The 18,296-nt window shown below is 33.4% G+C and overlaps 1 long non-coding RNA gene across 1 annotated transcript; it reads right to left on the reverse strand.

Moving 5' to 3' along the window:
- Nucleotides 1-10,040: 10,040 nt before the first annotated feature.
- On the reverse strand, nt 10,041-16,663 carry LOC149414419 (uncharacterized). Its single transcript, XR_016304079.1, has 4 exons — nt 16,474-16,663; nt 15,432-15,594; nt 11,924-12,094; nt 10,041-11,556 (listed from the first exon to the last, which is right to left on the reverse strand). It is a non-coding gene; the product is annotated as an uncharacterized LOC149414419 (long non-coding RNA).
- Between the last annotated feature and the right edge of the window lie 1,633 nt (nt 16,664-18,296).

Genomic DNA, 18,296 nt, shown 5'->3' on the forward strand with positions numbered 1-18,296 from the left:
GATTTCATCGCTCCAATAATTATTCTGAGCGCTTTGGACTGAATTCTTTCAAGTTTTTTGTCCAAATATTTAGGAAGAGGATCAAAAAGAAATGTTCCATAATCCAAATGGCTTCGCACTAGAGCACCATACATTAATTTAAGAGTAGTAGGATGAGATCCCCACCACACTCTGCAAACAGCTCGCCTAATATTTAGACCCTTTTCACACTTAGCCGAAATGTTCTGAATATGCGGGAGCCAGGAAAGTTTATGATCCAAAAGTAGTCCAAGAAATTTAATTTGCTTAATGATTTGAAGAGGGACATTATCAAAGCAGACAGAAAGGGGGGGTATTTTTCTTTTGCGCGTAAAAGCCACTACTTTGGTTTTAGACGTAGCTAAATTCATCCCATTTGTCAACAACCAAACTTTAATATTATGTAAAGCCAAATTCAATTCCTTCGCAGGGCGCGATAGATTTTTGTCTGAAAAATATATAAGGAAATCATCAGCAAAATAAAGTCGCTTGATAGATGAAGGAATTACACTGTCTAAATCACTTATATATATATTAAATAATAATGGACTGATTACGGACCCCTGAGGTAACCCCTTCCATAGTTTGCGATTTATCGTTTTTGAGGAAAAGTGGATAATAATGGATCTATCTGTTAGTAAATTAATGATAAATTGAACTAGTTTTAAGGGAATTTTTATTTTAATTAATTTTTCTTTCAAAATTTTAATTAATACATCGTCGTAAGCTGACGAAAGATCAAGAAATGTGGCCAGAGTGCAAGAATTAAGGGACTGAGATATACGGATGTCTGTTGTTAACACACTTAAATTATCTATGGTTGATTTCTTTTTCCGGAAGCCATATTGATTGGGAGAGATAATTCTGTGATTTTCAACAAACCATTCCAATCTGTTCTTTATCAAGTGTTCTGCTACTTTCATTAAACATGACGAAAGAGCAATAGGACGATAGGATGAGATTTCAGATGGATTTTTGCCAGGTTTTAAAATCGGAAGGATTTTTTGAACTTTCCAGACTTCCGGAATAAATCCCGTATCGAACATGTAATTAATTAGGGATAAAAAATATTCAACCGACATGTCTGAGAATGCTTTAATGAAACTATATAAGATTCCATCAGGGCCAGGAGAAGAGTCTGGAAGGGAATTGATTACTCGATTTAATTCACTTACTGAGAAAGGAGAGTTCAGCCAGCTAGAGTGAGATGGATAAGAAATAAAGGAAGGCATTTCCTCACATCTGGCAACTGACGGAGGAGCTATCTTATCAGCAAAACCTATAATAATTTCTTCTGGAATATGTTTAGAACGCTGCGGGGTATATGACGAACCGAATTTTTTTAAATTGGACCATACGGATGACTGGGGAGATTCAGGAGACAAGCGTTCACAGAATTTTCGCCATCCAGACCGCTTTTTGTTTTTCAAAACGCGTTTCGCTTCTGCCTGGGCGCGTTTCACAGAAAGGTAATTTTCAAAAGACATACATTTACGGAAAATGGAAATTGCTTCTCTTCTGGATTTAACGACACTAGTGCATTCTTCATCCCACCATGGGGTGGAATGTTTTATCTTAATGTTAACATTACGTTTTTTAAGTGTTTTTTCTGCAGCTTTTATTATCATGTTAGGAAATAATTCACATTGTAAACTAGTGTTGACAAGGGAAGACTTAGATGCTTGAACAATGGAGTCTAGTTCTGAAGAAAAATTCCTCCAATTCGCGTCTTTCGTTTTAAATTTAAAACTATTGTTTATCGAAAAGGAATGCGTGGAAGATAGATGGTGGAAGGTAATTATTATAGGAAAATGGTCACTGGAAAGGGGATCTTTAAGAATGTTCCAAGAACATATCGGAATCACCGAAGATGAGCAAAGAGATAAATCGACTGCACTTTTCCGATGTTGAGGGGCAGTGAAACGAGTTGGAGATCCGTCATTTAGTATACATAAATTATAGGTATCCATAAAATCTAATAGATTATGGCCAGAACGGTTTGTTAACTCACTGCCCCAAGAAGGAGAATGAGCATTGAAGTCCCCAAGTATCATATACGGGGGACGAATCTGGGATATAAATGTGGACCATTCGTTTTCAACAAAAATTGTAGAGGGAGGGATATATATTGATAGTAATGTAATATCAGATACAACAGCTGCTACTATCTGAAAATTATTGGGGAGAGTGTGGAAAATAATTTGTTTAAAAGGGATAGAATTATGTATAATAAGAGCAGTGCCACCTTTGCCATACAGGCTATCATGTCTTAGACAATGATATCCAGGAATCTTAAATTGGTATGAGGGTTTTAACCACGTTTCGGAGATGGCAGCAACTGAAATATTATGTTCATCAAGTAACTGTACAAGATCAATTTTGTTGGCGAATAGACTTCTACTATTCCATTGAAGTATTTTGCTCATTTGCGGATACATCGGGAAGGCTAGAGAGTAAAGATTTCATATAATCGGCAGCGTTGGACGGTACTTTATTGTTATTTGAAAGGATCTTGATTAATAGGGTAATTAAAGTTTGAATAAAAGAAGAATTTTCAATCATGACTTTAGGTAAGATATCGGAAGTGGAACAGTTTTTTAAGGCAGTCCCATTGGGAGCCTGGGATTTATTATTCCCATTCGGGTTAAGTAAAAGATCATTATGTAGTTTTTTATCGAAAGAAGGAATAAATTTTGGATTAGATTTTATGGGTTTGAAAATTGTTTCTTTGTGGGAAGATGATAGAGGGGATTTAGGGGAAGAAAAATGAAAGATAGAAGCGTTAGACGTTATCTCTGCGAAAGATTTTTTCGTAGGAGAGAATAATTTAGAAGCCTGAAAGTAGGAAATGTTGTCTGCAGCCATTGACTGTTTGATATTTCTCTGTCTAGATAACTCTGGACAGGCCACACTAACAGCAGTATGGTTGCCCTTACAATTAATACAAATAGGGTTATTCGTTGTATTTTGACACTGTTCAAAGGGATGATCCTCTCCGCAATGGAAGCAACGAGGAGGGGAACGACAAATAGGTTTTGAATGGCCAAAACGGCAACAGTTGAAACATTGGATCGTCGGGAATCTGTATATTTCAACGGGAAGAGCGTTATAATAAATAAATACACGGGATGGTAATGTTTGACTTTCGAAAGTAATAACAACGGATTGGGAAGGTTTCCATATAGTGGTGCCGGTGGAAGTATCCTTGAAATTCAAACGACGTGCTTTTAAAACTTTTGGAGTTAATTGAGAGTCATTAAGAGCGTCTACTATTTCTGTTTCTGATAGATCGGTTGGGATACCTCTTACTCTGCCCATTCTGGTTAAATTGAAAGTAGGTATGAAAGATTTAAATTTATTATTTCAAAGAGAACCTATTTTTTTAACAAAATCATTAGCTAATGTGGCTGATTTAAATTCTATGGATAGTTTGTATCGACCTTCCGGTTTTATTGATCCATTTATAATACCGAGGTTATTGAGTTTTGAGCAAAAAATAAATTTACCAAAATCCAGAGGATGAATTATTTTCCCCTGTTCAGTCCTTTGGACATTGACAATAAATGGAGCTGAAGATGAAATAGAATACATAAGCTCAATGGCTTTTGCTTCTGGAGGAATGGTATCATTATAACTTCCATGAGAGATTGGGGCTTCGTTTGATTGTGAAAGGGATTTAATTTTAGGAGGTACATTAAGGCAAAGCAGAGGACGTCGTTTTCGTGAAGGAATGGTTACAGAAGTCTGGGTATCATCAGTATCGTAGTCGTCTACAATATTAGAAATGGGCTCAGGGTCCGGAGGTCGATTTTCATTTTCCTCCATTTCAACAAATAAAAAAAAAAAATTAAACAATAATTATTATTTTAGAAATAATAAATGATAGAAATAATACACGCAACTTCGTCGCAAACCAATAACACAAACAAAAATAATGAATACGAAAAGGTAACAATAAATAAATCTTATCTGTACGCCGCGCCGCCGTCAGTAAGCCGTAAAACACAGAGCACTGGTAAACACGACTGCACACTACCGAGGTTCGGTGACTAATCCGACAGAGGTGTTGATTATCCAATGAATGTTTCCCGGGGCAGCGGTACACAAACCAGCCTCCCAAATGGTAAGTCTTTTAACTTCCTGCATATTTTATTTTATTTTATTTTAGGCAATGGTACATCAAAGTTTACAAATGTCTGATTTATAATTACTTAAATGCATACATTACATTTTTATAATTAATTAAACTTTCTTTTGATTAATTTGGCTCCTACAATCCAGCTGGAATCTATCAATTGGTGCAGATTTTATAGTTTCCGGCAGTGAATTAGAATATTCCATTATGTTGTAATGGGTTTAATTTAACTGTTTTATGTATCGGCTTGGTCCTTTTTGGTGGCCTAATTTCATTGCACGTTTTTTTGCTATGTCTGTGACTGTCCTTAGTGTCTGCAAGCGTATTTGATACCAAGACGTGGACAAACTTCATCGCATGAACCAGAGCACCGAAGAAAAGTTATTATGTAAACGAAGAAACCACCAAACGTAGCCACTTGGGGTGACCTGTGAAATAGGTGTTTGTTATGCATTGAGTTCAACCCGGGGTGACGGTAATCAAACCCGCCTAGAAAACAGATATAAAAAAACAGAAAAACTAGAAATGTTTCAGATGCTTTAATTAAATGCTGCGAGTAGAATACATCTTGGCCTTTGAAATAATCGAGTATTTTTTAGATAAGTCTTTTTATAAGCCCAGAAAAAAATAATGTATAAGGCCTATTGTTTAAATTTGGGACAGAACAGAAGGGTAGATTCCTCTTTTAAAATAAAACACTTGAGTTGAGAACACAACAAGTTGAAATTACACCGATTTTATTGTTGTTTTTTCCAAAGCTTATACTGCTACCGACACTCTGTGGAGATCACTCTACCAACGGAGAGCGAAATATAATTGTCACTTTGGGTTCCTTTAGCTAGAAACTATCGAAGAGAAGTGAGTTCCCTAATCAAAATTGGAACTTTAATAACCTAGTTTTCGCTACCTTTAAAAAAGGTGCAAACTATCGACATCTATATTCTAAATCAGTAACTCTTTTTAATTATAATTGGTTTGAAACTCGGAGCAATTTTCAACATTGCACAAACTGCTTTAAAGTTCAAAATCTCCTACTTACGAACCCATTTTCGGTTATCATTTTATTTTATAATGTGGCAAATTAAGTTATTTATAAAATGATCGGAAAAAAATTAAATATTTATGCCTGAACATCCACAAAATAAAATAAAAGGCACTTTTAGGCCATGTTTTTTTCTTGCATAAATCAAAACAGGCGGATGGTGTTAAGCGGGAATTTAAACCTTATCGCCATCTACGTAAGGGGTGTTATTGATAACGGCTCGATTTAAAATATTACACGACGTAGTGCACTGCCTTAATTCTTGATGTTACTGTTTGTCAGATCGCTGCGCTTCTAGTTGGAATATAAAGGTTAATTCTGTTCTTACTTCTGATGTAATAAAACATTTCAATTAATTATTCTACATTTTTTTCTTTATTAAATAATTAATCAATTTACAGAATATAATCATTAATATTAACTAAAATAATTCATAAGAATTAGTTTTCACTGCTTTTGATTTTTTAATGTTCCTCTTCTATAGAAGCTGGCGCTTGTGTCTAGAAGAATGGTGAGCATCAAGATGAAGAATATTTAGTGTTTGCAATTATGATTTAAGGAAATTTTAATATGAAAATTTATAATTAATTTAAAGATAGTTACATCATTTTGGTATTTTTACATTAAACTTATCTTTAATAGCTTTTAATAAGTGTTTATCGTTATCGATTGTTCTGATTATTATTCAGGCTACCAAAGAAGGACAAAGCGAATACCCAGAATAGTATATTATATAAAGGGATGAAATACTATTACGCGCTGTCGGAAAACCTTAAGGTTAAACGCAACGCTAGTTATATTCTACGTGTTCATAGATGGCGTAATTAATTAATTTGATCAAAATTCGCTTTTTGCAAGGTATTGCTTTACAGTATTAAGACAAATTATATGTTTGCGCCCGCATATACGCAATATGAATATGAATAAATAGTTTTGTCTATATAAAAACTCAATTCTATCGAGAAAGGCATGCAAATACAATATTGGATTGAATAATCGGTACAATATTGTATTTGTATGCCTTTCTCGAAAGAATTGAGTTTTTAAACGAACAAAACTATTGATTCATATTCATATTGCGTATATACGGGCGCAAACAAATGATTTTTCTTAATATTGTAAAGAAATACTTTGCAAAAGCGTATTTTAATAAAATTATTTAATTAACGCCATCTATGAACACGTAGAATATAACAAGCGTTGCGTTTAACCTTAAGTCTGCCCCAATTAAAAAATTCAAGATGTTGTGTAGGAGCCACATCAAGCAAGAAAAAAAACATAATATATTTATTAATTAGTCATTTTTAAACTTAAATGTACAAATTACTAAAATAAAATCAATAAATAAATAAATATTATCGGGTAGGCTGTTGAAGTATTTTTTCCCTAGATATATGTAATGATGTTGAGCAAAAGTGGTGTTACATTTTTATTTTGGAAATATATGTTTTTGACGAGTACGACTTTCAGTTAAAAAGATGTGATTTTGTTTTTTTTTAATTATTTTTTTTTTGGACAAGATCATTAAATTTTAATGCTTTAAATTCTTTAAAAATTAGGTTTGTTGGATAATCTGTTGGTTTTTTCAATATTATTTTTATAATTAGTCGTTGTACAATTTCAGCAGGGAGTAGATTTGTTTTGTATGCAGCTGATTACAACATTAAAACATAAATATTAGTGACATTGAAAAAAACAAATCACAAGGGCATGCGAGCAGTATTGAATTGTAGTAGGTATTTTAAGATAATTATTATGCAGAAAAAAACTAGGAATGTTAAGTGTGTTACAGCGAATAATATACAAATAATACCCTAATATTTAGATTTAAGCTAAAAAATAAGATGTTCCCAAAATACATTTTTAGGAATGTAAATTTTATTTTCGCAATACATGGCTACTCCACGAGAAACTGTGGAATTCCAAAAACAAACTTGTCGGGAACCCAAAATAAACTCTAGTTTAAGAGGAAGCTACAAGTTAAAAATGTGTATATTCTTGGTATACGTACCTTTTATTGTAGATAATAGCCATTAAAATCGCTTGACAAACGGAGTCTAGAAACGTTCGATTTCAAGCACAAAACTGGTTTTTATTTATTTTGTAAATACTTTTATAAGAAAGCAAAAGAGTTAATCACGGAAAACTGTCACAGATAATCTTAGCTATTATACTTTATTTTTAAAAAGTTTTTTTGCTTTACGCGTTCACACATTTCTATTGAAAAATTAACGATAGGAAAACCTTTAATTTATCTAAAGCATATTTTTTGGTATTCATAATGTACACCAATTCGTTATAAAAATTAATAAAAACAATGATTTAGCAAAACTTCTCCTTAAAGGATTTAAGATGTTTAATGAATTACCGACAGATGTTAAAGAAGCTAAAAGCCTTGCGGCTTTTCGTGGGTTATAAGTAAATACTATAAAACATAAGTTTTACATGTATTGTTAAGTGTCCTTAATGTCGTAGAAATAAGTTATTTAAGGTTTATACTAGATATAAAAATTTGTTTTTTTATAAGTAAATAAAAACATACAAAAAACACATCCATTCATTATTAGATAATATTCGAAAAATTTTAAAGAATTTACGATTTTTTTTATTTTATTTTTAATTGTACGAGTAATTATTTGTCACACAAAATCAGTTTTCTACAAAGTTCAGTAACTTGTATTAGTGAGCTTTGTAAAAAGAACTTATTTTATGTTATTTTGGTTAAACTTAGGATACTTAGAACAGATTGTTTCAGAGAATTTGAGCAATTCTTCAAATTTCAAAGTTAATATTAGTATTTCAGTTCTGTCAAGTAACTGGCCTATAATGATATAATAACAGAACCTGTATAGGAAATTCACAGAACACACAAATGAACGTTGAATTTTGATGAATTGTTCTCAATCTATGAAACAACCAATCTGAAGGACGGGTTGTTAGAATTTGAACAATTCATCAATTTTCGAAGTTGAATTTCAAGTTATGTGAAATTATCATTTCAGTATGGGCCAGTTGAAAATAGCAGAACTTTAAAGACTATTAATATACAGAACCTGAAAATAAGATTCGAAATATGATAAATTGTTCAAATTCTGTGAAAAAACCTATCCTTAGAGGATTGTTGTAGGAACGCTTTTTGGCTTTGAAATGAGAATAGGCATAATTCCTACTGGAATGTCATTTATCCAGTTCCTACCAATCCCTAAACATCACCTTACTGGAAATATTTGAAATTCGGAACAATGGCAAGAACACAGTGCAAATTTGAGTTCATTTGTTTGGAAAAAGCAGAAGAAGAATTGAACTATTGGATGCAGGCTGTAGGGGTCTTTTTTGTACTAAATCTTTGAAAATAATGACAAAATCTTTAACCTTATCCCTGAAAACCTAAAAACCGTAAGTCAACCCCATTCCTTTAAAAAACAAATTACGAAATTGATCCTTACACACGGAATACATTACAACTACAATACCCATTCATTCTAAACTCTATCAATGTAATCACCTTTCAGACAAAACATAATAAATCCTTATTCCCTAACTTAGCGGTATAGTATGTACATAATTAATTAGTGTGATCTATATAATAATAATTTCTCAAATTTTTGATCTTCTTATAATTCTCTAACTTCTCCATCCTCTTCTTGCTACCCAAACTAGCTACACATCATTTTTCTTATTACTGTTTTTTTATATTATAGAAATGTATAGATTCTATGTCCACAAACTGTAAAATTCACCCGCCATAACACAGGGTCATCCCTAGCATGGAGGGTGAAATATCACAAAAACCACGTGTACTCTCTAAATCATGTATCAATAAAATAAATAAATAAATATTGAAAGTGCTTAAAATCGTCTAAGTATAATTATGAATTTATTCCGGAAGTAATCCTTCGTTTTGTTGTGGCGGTAGTTACATCATTATGTTGTCACTGTGTGTTCATTCTTGGTAAGTGATTGATCATCTTTCTTTCCATCACGGTATGGAAAGAAAGATGACCAATATGTGTAGGAATGAAACACGTTTCATTCCTACACATACTATGACCAATTTCAACAAATACTATTTCATTTCGTATCGTTTTCATTTACAGCCCACAATTCATGTTCACCGTAAGCTGAAATTCGGAAGCAGTTTTGTATGCACCAAAAGCTGTGAGGCTATAATGTAGTCGATTGAAATTAACAGAGTTGCAATTTGATTCGCAAAATATTCTGCGAAATAAATTTTAAACTTTACGAAAACTGTGAATCCACTGTGGGGTTTCTTAGCATGAGACATATTATTTTAATATAATAAGCAATGCTTAAAATAATACACCCGAAATCCTACAAACCTATTTAAATGAAGGTTAACTTAATATGTATATATAATTTATCAGTGTTTTTAAATAACAAGTAAAAGACTGTACTTCTTTATGCGCCCGAACTACTTGTAAATAACATAAAACGAGCTTATCGTGTAGAAGCATATAACTGTGTTTTCAAGGTATCATTTTTAAACATAAATTTTGAATAATAATAAGGGAGATCAAAGAAATAGCTGGTAATTGTTGTAAACTAGTTCCAGTTTGTAGTACATTAGTGTGGTTCTTCAGGTCGACATTTAGTGGATGATCTTTGAGTAATATTCAGTACGGGTAGACTTGATAATAACAGAGTGTCAGTAGACTATATACTGTCGCACTATTTGTGCAAGTTACTTAAAGGAAGGTTACTGGTAAAAATATACAATACGAAAGCAAGCTTATATACACAGTAATTTAAGACTTGTATCAGCAAATAGCTACACTTGTATGTGTCTTGGTGAGGTTTTTGATTTTTTTAAATTAAGTATGGGTTTGCATGTATCTTATAAAATATGCTGTCTGTGTATAGGGCGTGGGGATGGATTTTGTTTGAGTATGAGCGCTCGTGCGTCTTGTTAAGTCTGACTTCCACGAACCGGGATAGTTGCAGTAAGAGCATGAAAATGGTTTTTCTTAAATATGATTTAGGATGTGTACAATTATACGTCCTATTTCCGCCCACAATACCAGAACTAGAAAACGATTTTCTTTAGTAGAAGTGCGATTGAACCTAACTAATTTGTTTATTTATTCACGTTCTCCATAAAACGGCGATGATCGTGATATACACATATCACTGAGAAGATTACAAATTTGAGGTAAATATAAGTAAAAAAAGGTTATGAGGGCAGTTCTACTATTTTGTGACATGCGTCAAAAGATAGTTGTTGAACGTGACGTTGAAAATGTCAAAGGTCAATTCAGAATCGTTAAGCAGTTGAGTCTCTCTGTTGATTGGCGCTTTCTGATAGATAGAATTCCTCGCTTTAGGATCATACAAAAGTGTATGGGATCTCCCACAACAACTTTAATAAACCTCGTTTATGAAAGGCGGTACTTCCGTAGACACGAAAAGTTACAGTAAAAGCACGATAATGGTTTTTCTTAAGTGTGAATGCGAATGTGTCTCGTGAAATTTGACTTCTCTGAACATGAATATTTACAGTAAGAGCATGAGAATGGTTTTTCTTTAGTATGAGTGCGCAAGTGTGAAATTAAGTTTGATTTCTGTGAACTTGCATAGTTACAGTAAGAACATGAGAATGGTTTTTCCTTAGTATGTATACGAATGTGTACAACTAAGCGTCCTCTTTTCAAGCAAGAATAGTTGCAGAAGGAGCATGAAAATATTTTTTCTTTAGAGTGATCGCGAACGTGGATAAGTAAGTTTGACTTACGGGAAGATGAATAGTTACAGTAAGGGCATGAGAATTGTTTTTTATGAGTATGGGTACGAACATGCTTCATTAGGTTGGACTTCTGTGAACATACGTAGTTGCAGTAAGAGCATGCGTATGGTTTTTCTTTAGTATGAGTGCGAATATGTATAGTCAAGCCTGACTTTTCTGAACATGAATATTTACAGTAAGTGCATGAAAAGGGTTTTTCTTGAGTATGCGTAAGCTTGTGTCTAGTTAAGGAAGAACTATTGGAAGTTGAATAGGTACAATTAGAGCATGAGTATGGCTTTTCTTTAGTATGAATGCGCACGTGTGAAGTTAAGTTTGACTTCACTGAACATGAATAGTCACAGTAACAGCAAGAAAATGGTTTTTCTTTTGTGTGAATAAGCTCGTGTCTCATTAAGCTTGAATTCGCATAACATGAAAAGTTACAGTAAGAGCATGAGAACGGTTTTTCTTTAGTATGAGTTAGTAAATGAGCAAATAGGCCAGGCTCCGAAGTAAGTTTTCTGTCACATTTAGAACAAGGGAAATATTTAGTATTATTAGATATCTTCCCGTCGCCTTGTTGTTGAAAAGAACAGTTCCTAACTATGATTGCTGCACCTAGAAGAGAAAATAAAATTAGAATTGCGGTTTGTTGTGAGGCTGTTGGTAGGGGCTTGGAGAGATAAAGACGGGGGGGGGGGGAAGACGGGAACGTACCTAGCTATTCAGGTAATCCATCAATTCTGAATGGTGGTCTTCAGGTGGTGATCAGCTCGATAATGAGAGTGCTTTAAACTCTACTGATTTTGCGGAGATAGTTAGCGTGAGTGCAGTGTACATATTATAAAAGGTGTAATGTTCCAATTAATATTTTTTTTCACTTTAAATTACTTTTTACTTTAAACTTTTTTTGATACAATTTTCTTTGAATAGTGTGGAATGTGCTAAATAAGTGAGAAAATCAGATTAAAAAAAAAGGTTTTACCTGCCGTTTGTTGAATTCTTCCAGAGTGCTCGGAGCATTCATTTTTAATATCTGGGAGTTCGATTTCACGTTCTGTATACGAAATATCACTTCGTTTTTTTTCTTTCTTCACTGTTTCTGTTTTGATGGTGACTCCCTGTAGATTAGAATTTTCCGTTGTGCTAATTTCACCTGATGATCGAAAAACTTCATTAAAATTGGAAAAACTAAATATTGGTAGTCGACAATTATATGCATTAGCAAAAAACAATCGACAGACATTATTAACTATGTGAAAAGTTTTGTGGGGCTATCACCATGCTCACGATCGCAATGAGCATTGCGCATCCTCTCTTAACTGTATGTAAACCAACAGATATATTGTAGGAAGGAGCAAAAAAAATAACGGGAACGCTGTTAGGTTAGGGTTAGGTTGATAAGCAATTCTGTTTGTAGCACATCGACAATTTTATCGTTTTACTAGGTTAATAATTAATGAAAATCATAATTAATAATAGTTCAACAAGATTTCCCATGGAACAAAAATCATGGAATCGCTCACAGACTACATTGATAGTAAACTGATGAGTTGAAATCACAAATGTTTTCGAAATTCGAGACGGAATTAGCCGATTTAAAAAAATCAAGCCAAATTTTAAGCAAAAGATAAGTTGAAGTCAATGAAAAATTATATAAAATTCTCGATTTACCGAAAAAATACCAACAAAATTATAGAGGACTTTGAAAATAAAAAAAATTAAAAAGCAAAGAATCAGAACAAATAGTCTGTAGAGGATACCGAATTAAAGTATCGGCTAACGAACCACCGCACACACAAGGACGGCCAAAATAAATTATGGAGTCAAAAATAGGTAAAGGCATTGTTACGTGTTTTTAAGGCTTCAAAATGAAACAAGTTAACCAATTCAAATCCAATAAGGTGTTCCACAAGGCAGTGCCTTAGGCCTGATTTTATTCCTGGTCTTTGAAGTTTTAACTGTCACGGCTCCATCATTAGTTTCGCAGATGACACAGTCCTTATCCTTCGTGGAAAGTCTTAGTTTAAGGATTACTCCGTTTTGGCAGAAGATATTTTATAAAAAATAGCTCCATTAAAATTATCCTTAGTATATATTACTTGTTTTTACATACTCAGAAACGTGAACGGCGTGTGACAGTTCCACATCAGGACTTTGATATATGTACCTAGACCTACTAACCACCTAACATCTTATCATATTATTCGGTACCAAGAGATCATTTACATGCTTACGCTGGGAGCTGGGAACTTGGGATTGCCGTACCGAGGAGAGCCGCATCGGGCGAATGGAGTATTCTTATTTCTCATACGTTTTAAGTGCACGGCTCCCGTTCCATTGAGCCGTTATTCAATTGAGTCGACTCTTTGAGCAGTACGAAAATATTGAACCCATTGCAACCCTTTAGAACCCCCACATACCATGTGTTTAATTCCCTGAATGTAATATCTCGAAAACAATAACATCAAAAATATATTTTAATTTACGCATTAAAAATCCAGGATGACTTTACACACACAAACTCAGGTCAATTCAAAATATATTCATTACAATACACATCCACCAGCCTACAACTAATATGATTTTTGGACATAGAAATTAACAATGTTTCTCAGTAAAATTATTCACTAACTGCCCAATTGCAATAAAAACAATTAGAAATTAATTGACTTCAAAAGTAGTATGAAGATATGGATCATGGGCACGGGAAGGAAGAATATAGATATAATGTTACAACCTAACAAAGATTAAGGTTGTGTTATATTTATCTAATAGATAGTGCTTTATAATTTTCCTCTTATAATATTTTAGCACGCTCAAAAACTTACTTTAAAATAAGTAAAGCACTTTAAGAAAAAATTTAAATAGTTTAAAAACCACACACAATAACATAAAAAATATGACATTTGAATAGGGTACCCCAGTAGTGTAACATTAAAAAAAAATAATAAAAATAAAACGGTATTGTTTACGCAATATATATGAGATTGGTGGGTATCCGTTCGCAGACTTGGTGGATAGGAAATCTCAAATCCTGCAATTGTCCTACCTACCAAATGTACCCATCCCAAAAATGTCACCATGACCAGTTGATGTTGCAAGATGTCAATAAAAGTATAAAACAGTCTGCTCAGAGTACAGCTCAGTGCTCAATGCAGCTCAGTGCTCAATGCAGCTCAGTGCTCGGATGGTGTAAATTGACACCTCAGACGGAAAGAAAGGATGTTTGAATTAATGGAGACCACGGATTATTACATACTGTATAAAATAGTATCTCAGACAAGGAGGATTGATCTATAAAATAAACACAACGGTGAAATAAATTATTGTGAAAATTACTTAATATTCATATTTCGAGTGCATCCAGAATCTGACAGACTGGCCGCAACTGGGCTTTTTTTATATTCCAGAAGTCCAGGTTTAAACATTGAGGAATAGTGTTTATCAAGCTAAGGGTGTAATAGTTATATTTGCCCCACCTGCAAGAAATAACTGTTACTGAATCTCGGCTGGCTGATAACACACACGCTGGGCTGTTTGCGCCTATCAAGTATCGTTTAAATTAAAGGAAGAACATTTGAACGAGACGGAGATGCTTTTGTCCGGCAAACGTGGGAGTCAGTACCGAGCGGGCAAGCGGCTGTACTGGACATTCTGGAATTCTCTGAGCGTGTGATTTCTGACGAAATGGCCACGCTAGTTAGTTTAACCTTTATTTTACTGGACACTGTCTTCTTAAATTACTTTTATTTCTGTAGAGATTAACATCTCTACATGGCGAGCTACACTTTATCACAGGTTAGTTTATGTCTTGGTTTTTATGTCACTTTAGCGAATTCATATTGTTACATCTTAAATTCCTTGGTGCTAGAGCTCTTCGATCTGGCACATGGCTCTAAGTTATTATGACAATTTATTAAAATTATAGAGTCTCATGTTCTAATTGCTAATTTGTAAATATTTGTTAACTTTAACATTCCTTTTATTATTTTAACAATGCAAACTATTCTTATAGAAAACCTAATAAAATACAATGGCGTCTAGCGTGTTTAGTATTATAATCTTTTTACAGTGTGTTCATTTAATTATTACAATGGCCCCAACTTGTAATTTTCTATTAGTAAAATTCATCTCATTACAATGGCCTCAACGTGGCTTTAATTATTACTATGGCGCACCATCGCGTCTTTAATATTAGCAATACTCTTCTTATCATTACAAGCGGATGCATTAAAAATAAATAGCCTTATATAACATTGCAATTAGCACAGTTCTGGGACTGGTTCTTCCTGTGGGTTGCGTAGGGATTATTCCAGCCAACACCAACTAATAGAATGGAGTGTCATTTTCGCGACCCCAAGTATGATGTAATTCCCTTAATTCCAAAGACTGAGTTTTTAAATGCACTGCTGAAAACAGGTATCCCGATGCAATTTAATATAAAATTGACAGTTTTAGAATAAATATAAATCTCACGTTAATTTTCTTACCAGTCGTCTGATCAATTCTCATGGGATGTTCTAAACATTCCTTCTTCATACCAGACAGATCTACTTCAACTTCAGTCGCTGGCTCAATCTTGATGGTGACACTCTCCGGGTTAGAAAGGTCCATGACACAGCTGTGAGAGCGTTTAACTAACAACAGAGTACTCTGCAAATAATATATGAATCATGTTGAAGCATTTCAACATTTGAGTGTACGAAAGAATTATTTAAGTTTTTTTTAAATTTAAAAATATATCCTATTTGCTAGGAACTAAGACAAAGCAGGGTTTTTCAAAACATTAGCTCAAAAAGAACACGGAAGTGCAATATGGCCTTACACACCAAAAACATACCAACAAAGTGAATGTTTTATTTCACTGCAAAATATTATTTTACTTCTTTCCATAGCTCAACTAAACAAAATTAGCAATTAGTCACATTAAAAATAAGGAAAACAAACAGAACAGACAAAACATAAGGATTCAACTGATATTCATACTCGAAACCTTCGTTTGGCGTTCAACAAATTTTTGTTTTTTCAGTTTAAATCTATCCTATCAACATTTTACACCACGAATTAGAGGTTTTACAAATAATTAAATACCTGCTTTACTACTTTCGGTAATCTTTTAGAGTAGCTGGATAAGCTTAAAACAAATATTTTTTTGGTTAAATATGCAAAAAATTACATTTACTGTCAATCAAGATTAAAATTTCATGTTTGTCGATAGTTAGATAGATCTTGGATTACATATGAAGCAACTGTAACATGTTACCGTACTTTATCGTGTAGATTAAATTAACGTAATTTGTACCTATACACTGTTATCATTTCTCAATATAAAAGTAAAATTTTCGGTATGGAACATAAAAAAAATGTAATAAGAAGTCAATTGCTTGACTTTTCTAAATATATAAGATTAACACAACTCAAACACCAAAAGTTATGTAGATAGACGTTCAGTGCTACCACAAAGAACAATAAGTTAGTAGTAAAAATGTATTTCCGTAAGTCAGAAAACTAGTAAAACATATATAAACTCACGTACAAGGCGAAGCGCAAAGTTTCAATGTCAATGTGTTTCAATGACGAGGAACATAACCTAATATTGGAAGTAGTTGAGCAAACGTCCCGGAAAAAGACTGATCATCTTCGGAAAAAATGTAGCGATGAAGACAATTATTCAAAACAAGTAATTAATGCGATATCAATATAGAAAACGGAGCACTTAACTACGCACAGCTCAACCACCAGCCGTCAGTAGGATTTTACCATAGACAAAGAACAATTGCAGATAGCAATGCTACCAACTTATGCACAAAAAAGCTGGCAGTATTGTTGTTTTTTTCAGATCTAGCTTTCGAATAAACTAGAAATAACACCAACGCAATGAGATTTTGTTATTACTATACTAAGGAAAATTCTACTATTAACAATATGCATGTAAAATCAACAAAACAATGAAGAAAATATCATATTTTAGGAAATCCAATACCGCCATAAAAACAAAATGTTTACAGTTTTGTTGGTTGTATTGGTACCTATCCTCTCCTAGTGAACTATCTACAGTTGACCTTTGTCTATGATTAAATCTACCTGACTGTTGCCGAGAGAGTTGAGTTGTCCTTCGCTACCTGCTTCGTTTTCTGTGTCATTGCATAATTGCAATATGAGTGTTTTGAATTAGTCCATAAATTATATTTGAAGATGTAGAATTAACATTACTCGTCTACTCAACTACTTCGGATATAAGGTTATGTTCCTCGTCATTCAAACACATGGACATTGAAACTGCTCTTCGTCTTTTACGTGAGTAGATTAATGTTTTATTATCTATCAACTTTCTGACTAATTACTGACTTAACTATTAGCTTATTGCTCTTTGCGATATCACTGAATAGAACGTCTGTCTACAACCTACATAACCTTTCGGAGTTTTTTAAATTTTATTTTCCATTTGTCACTATAAATAAGAATAATCTTTATCCGCGCCAGAAAGTGGTAATGCTTGTATTTATTTGGAAAATCCGTACTTTACCGGTGTAAAATGGTTATTTGCTTCCGTTTTGTTGATTAATTTTAATATTTTTTGTGTTTCTTAGTTAATATGTCAAGGCGTAATAGCTCTTTTAAATGTTGTAAACTTTCGTCGTTCAACTAAAAACTTTATCAACTCTGTTAAAACGCTGTTCACACTTCACATTAGCTTTCAAGTGTCATTCTACTCCGACTTGATCTACGAAAATGGCCCTGTGTGAAGCTGTATATTATTCAGCCGAGGAATTAAACACACGATGCCAACTAGGTTACCGACAGGTCGGTTAAGTTGGTACCCTCGATAGTTCTTCCGGTTATCTATCTGCAGTTATAATTTTTCTATGGTTAATTCAATCTGACGGGTGCGCCTGTTCTCACATTGCTGGAGGATTGGGGGCGGAGCTACGAAATCCGAACTTCACTTCATATCTGCCCGGCAAATTTAAACCTGTGACAATGAGAACTTGGCTTTCTTGGTTGGTTGTTATTTCTCCATAAGACTGCATAACAATTACATCGAAGAAGGCACTTTGTCATAAAAATACAAGTAGTGCATTCAAGTTTAAATGATCTTAAGAGTTACTAGTGAAGTAGGCCTATCGTAAAGGAATATCAGGATAGGTCACGGATTAAACACAAATTTCTTCTACTTTGTGATTTTATTCGGAAAACCTAGAATATATAAGATTAAATAACAATTGTGAGGTCAGGCTTCTGGCAGAAAGCTTAAATAATACAAACATAACCTTCAAATATCAATACAAACTACCAAAGCTAGGTAAGTTGGAGGTTAGTAATAAAAAGTACAATAACCTATCCTAGTAATGGTT

This window comes from Hesperophylax consimilis, chromosome 20, assembly GCF_061612785.1.
Source record: "Hesperophylax consimilis isolate HC1 chromosome 20, BYU_Hcon_1.0, whole genome shotgun sequence".
NCBI classification, from domain to species: Eukaryota; Metazoa; Arthropoda; class Insecta; order Trichoptera; family Limnephilidae; genus Hesperophylax; species Hesperophylax consimilis.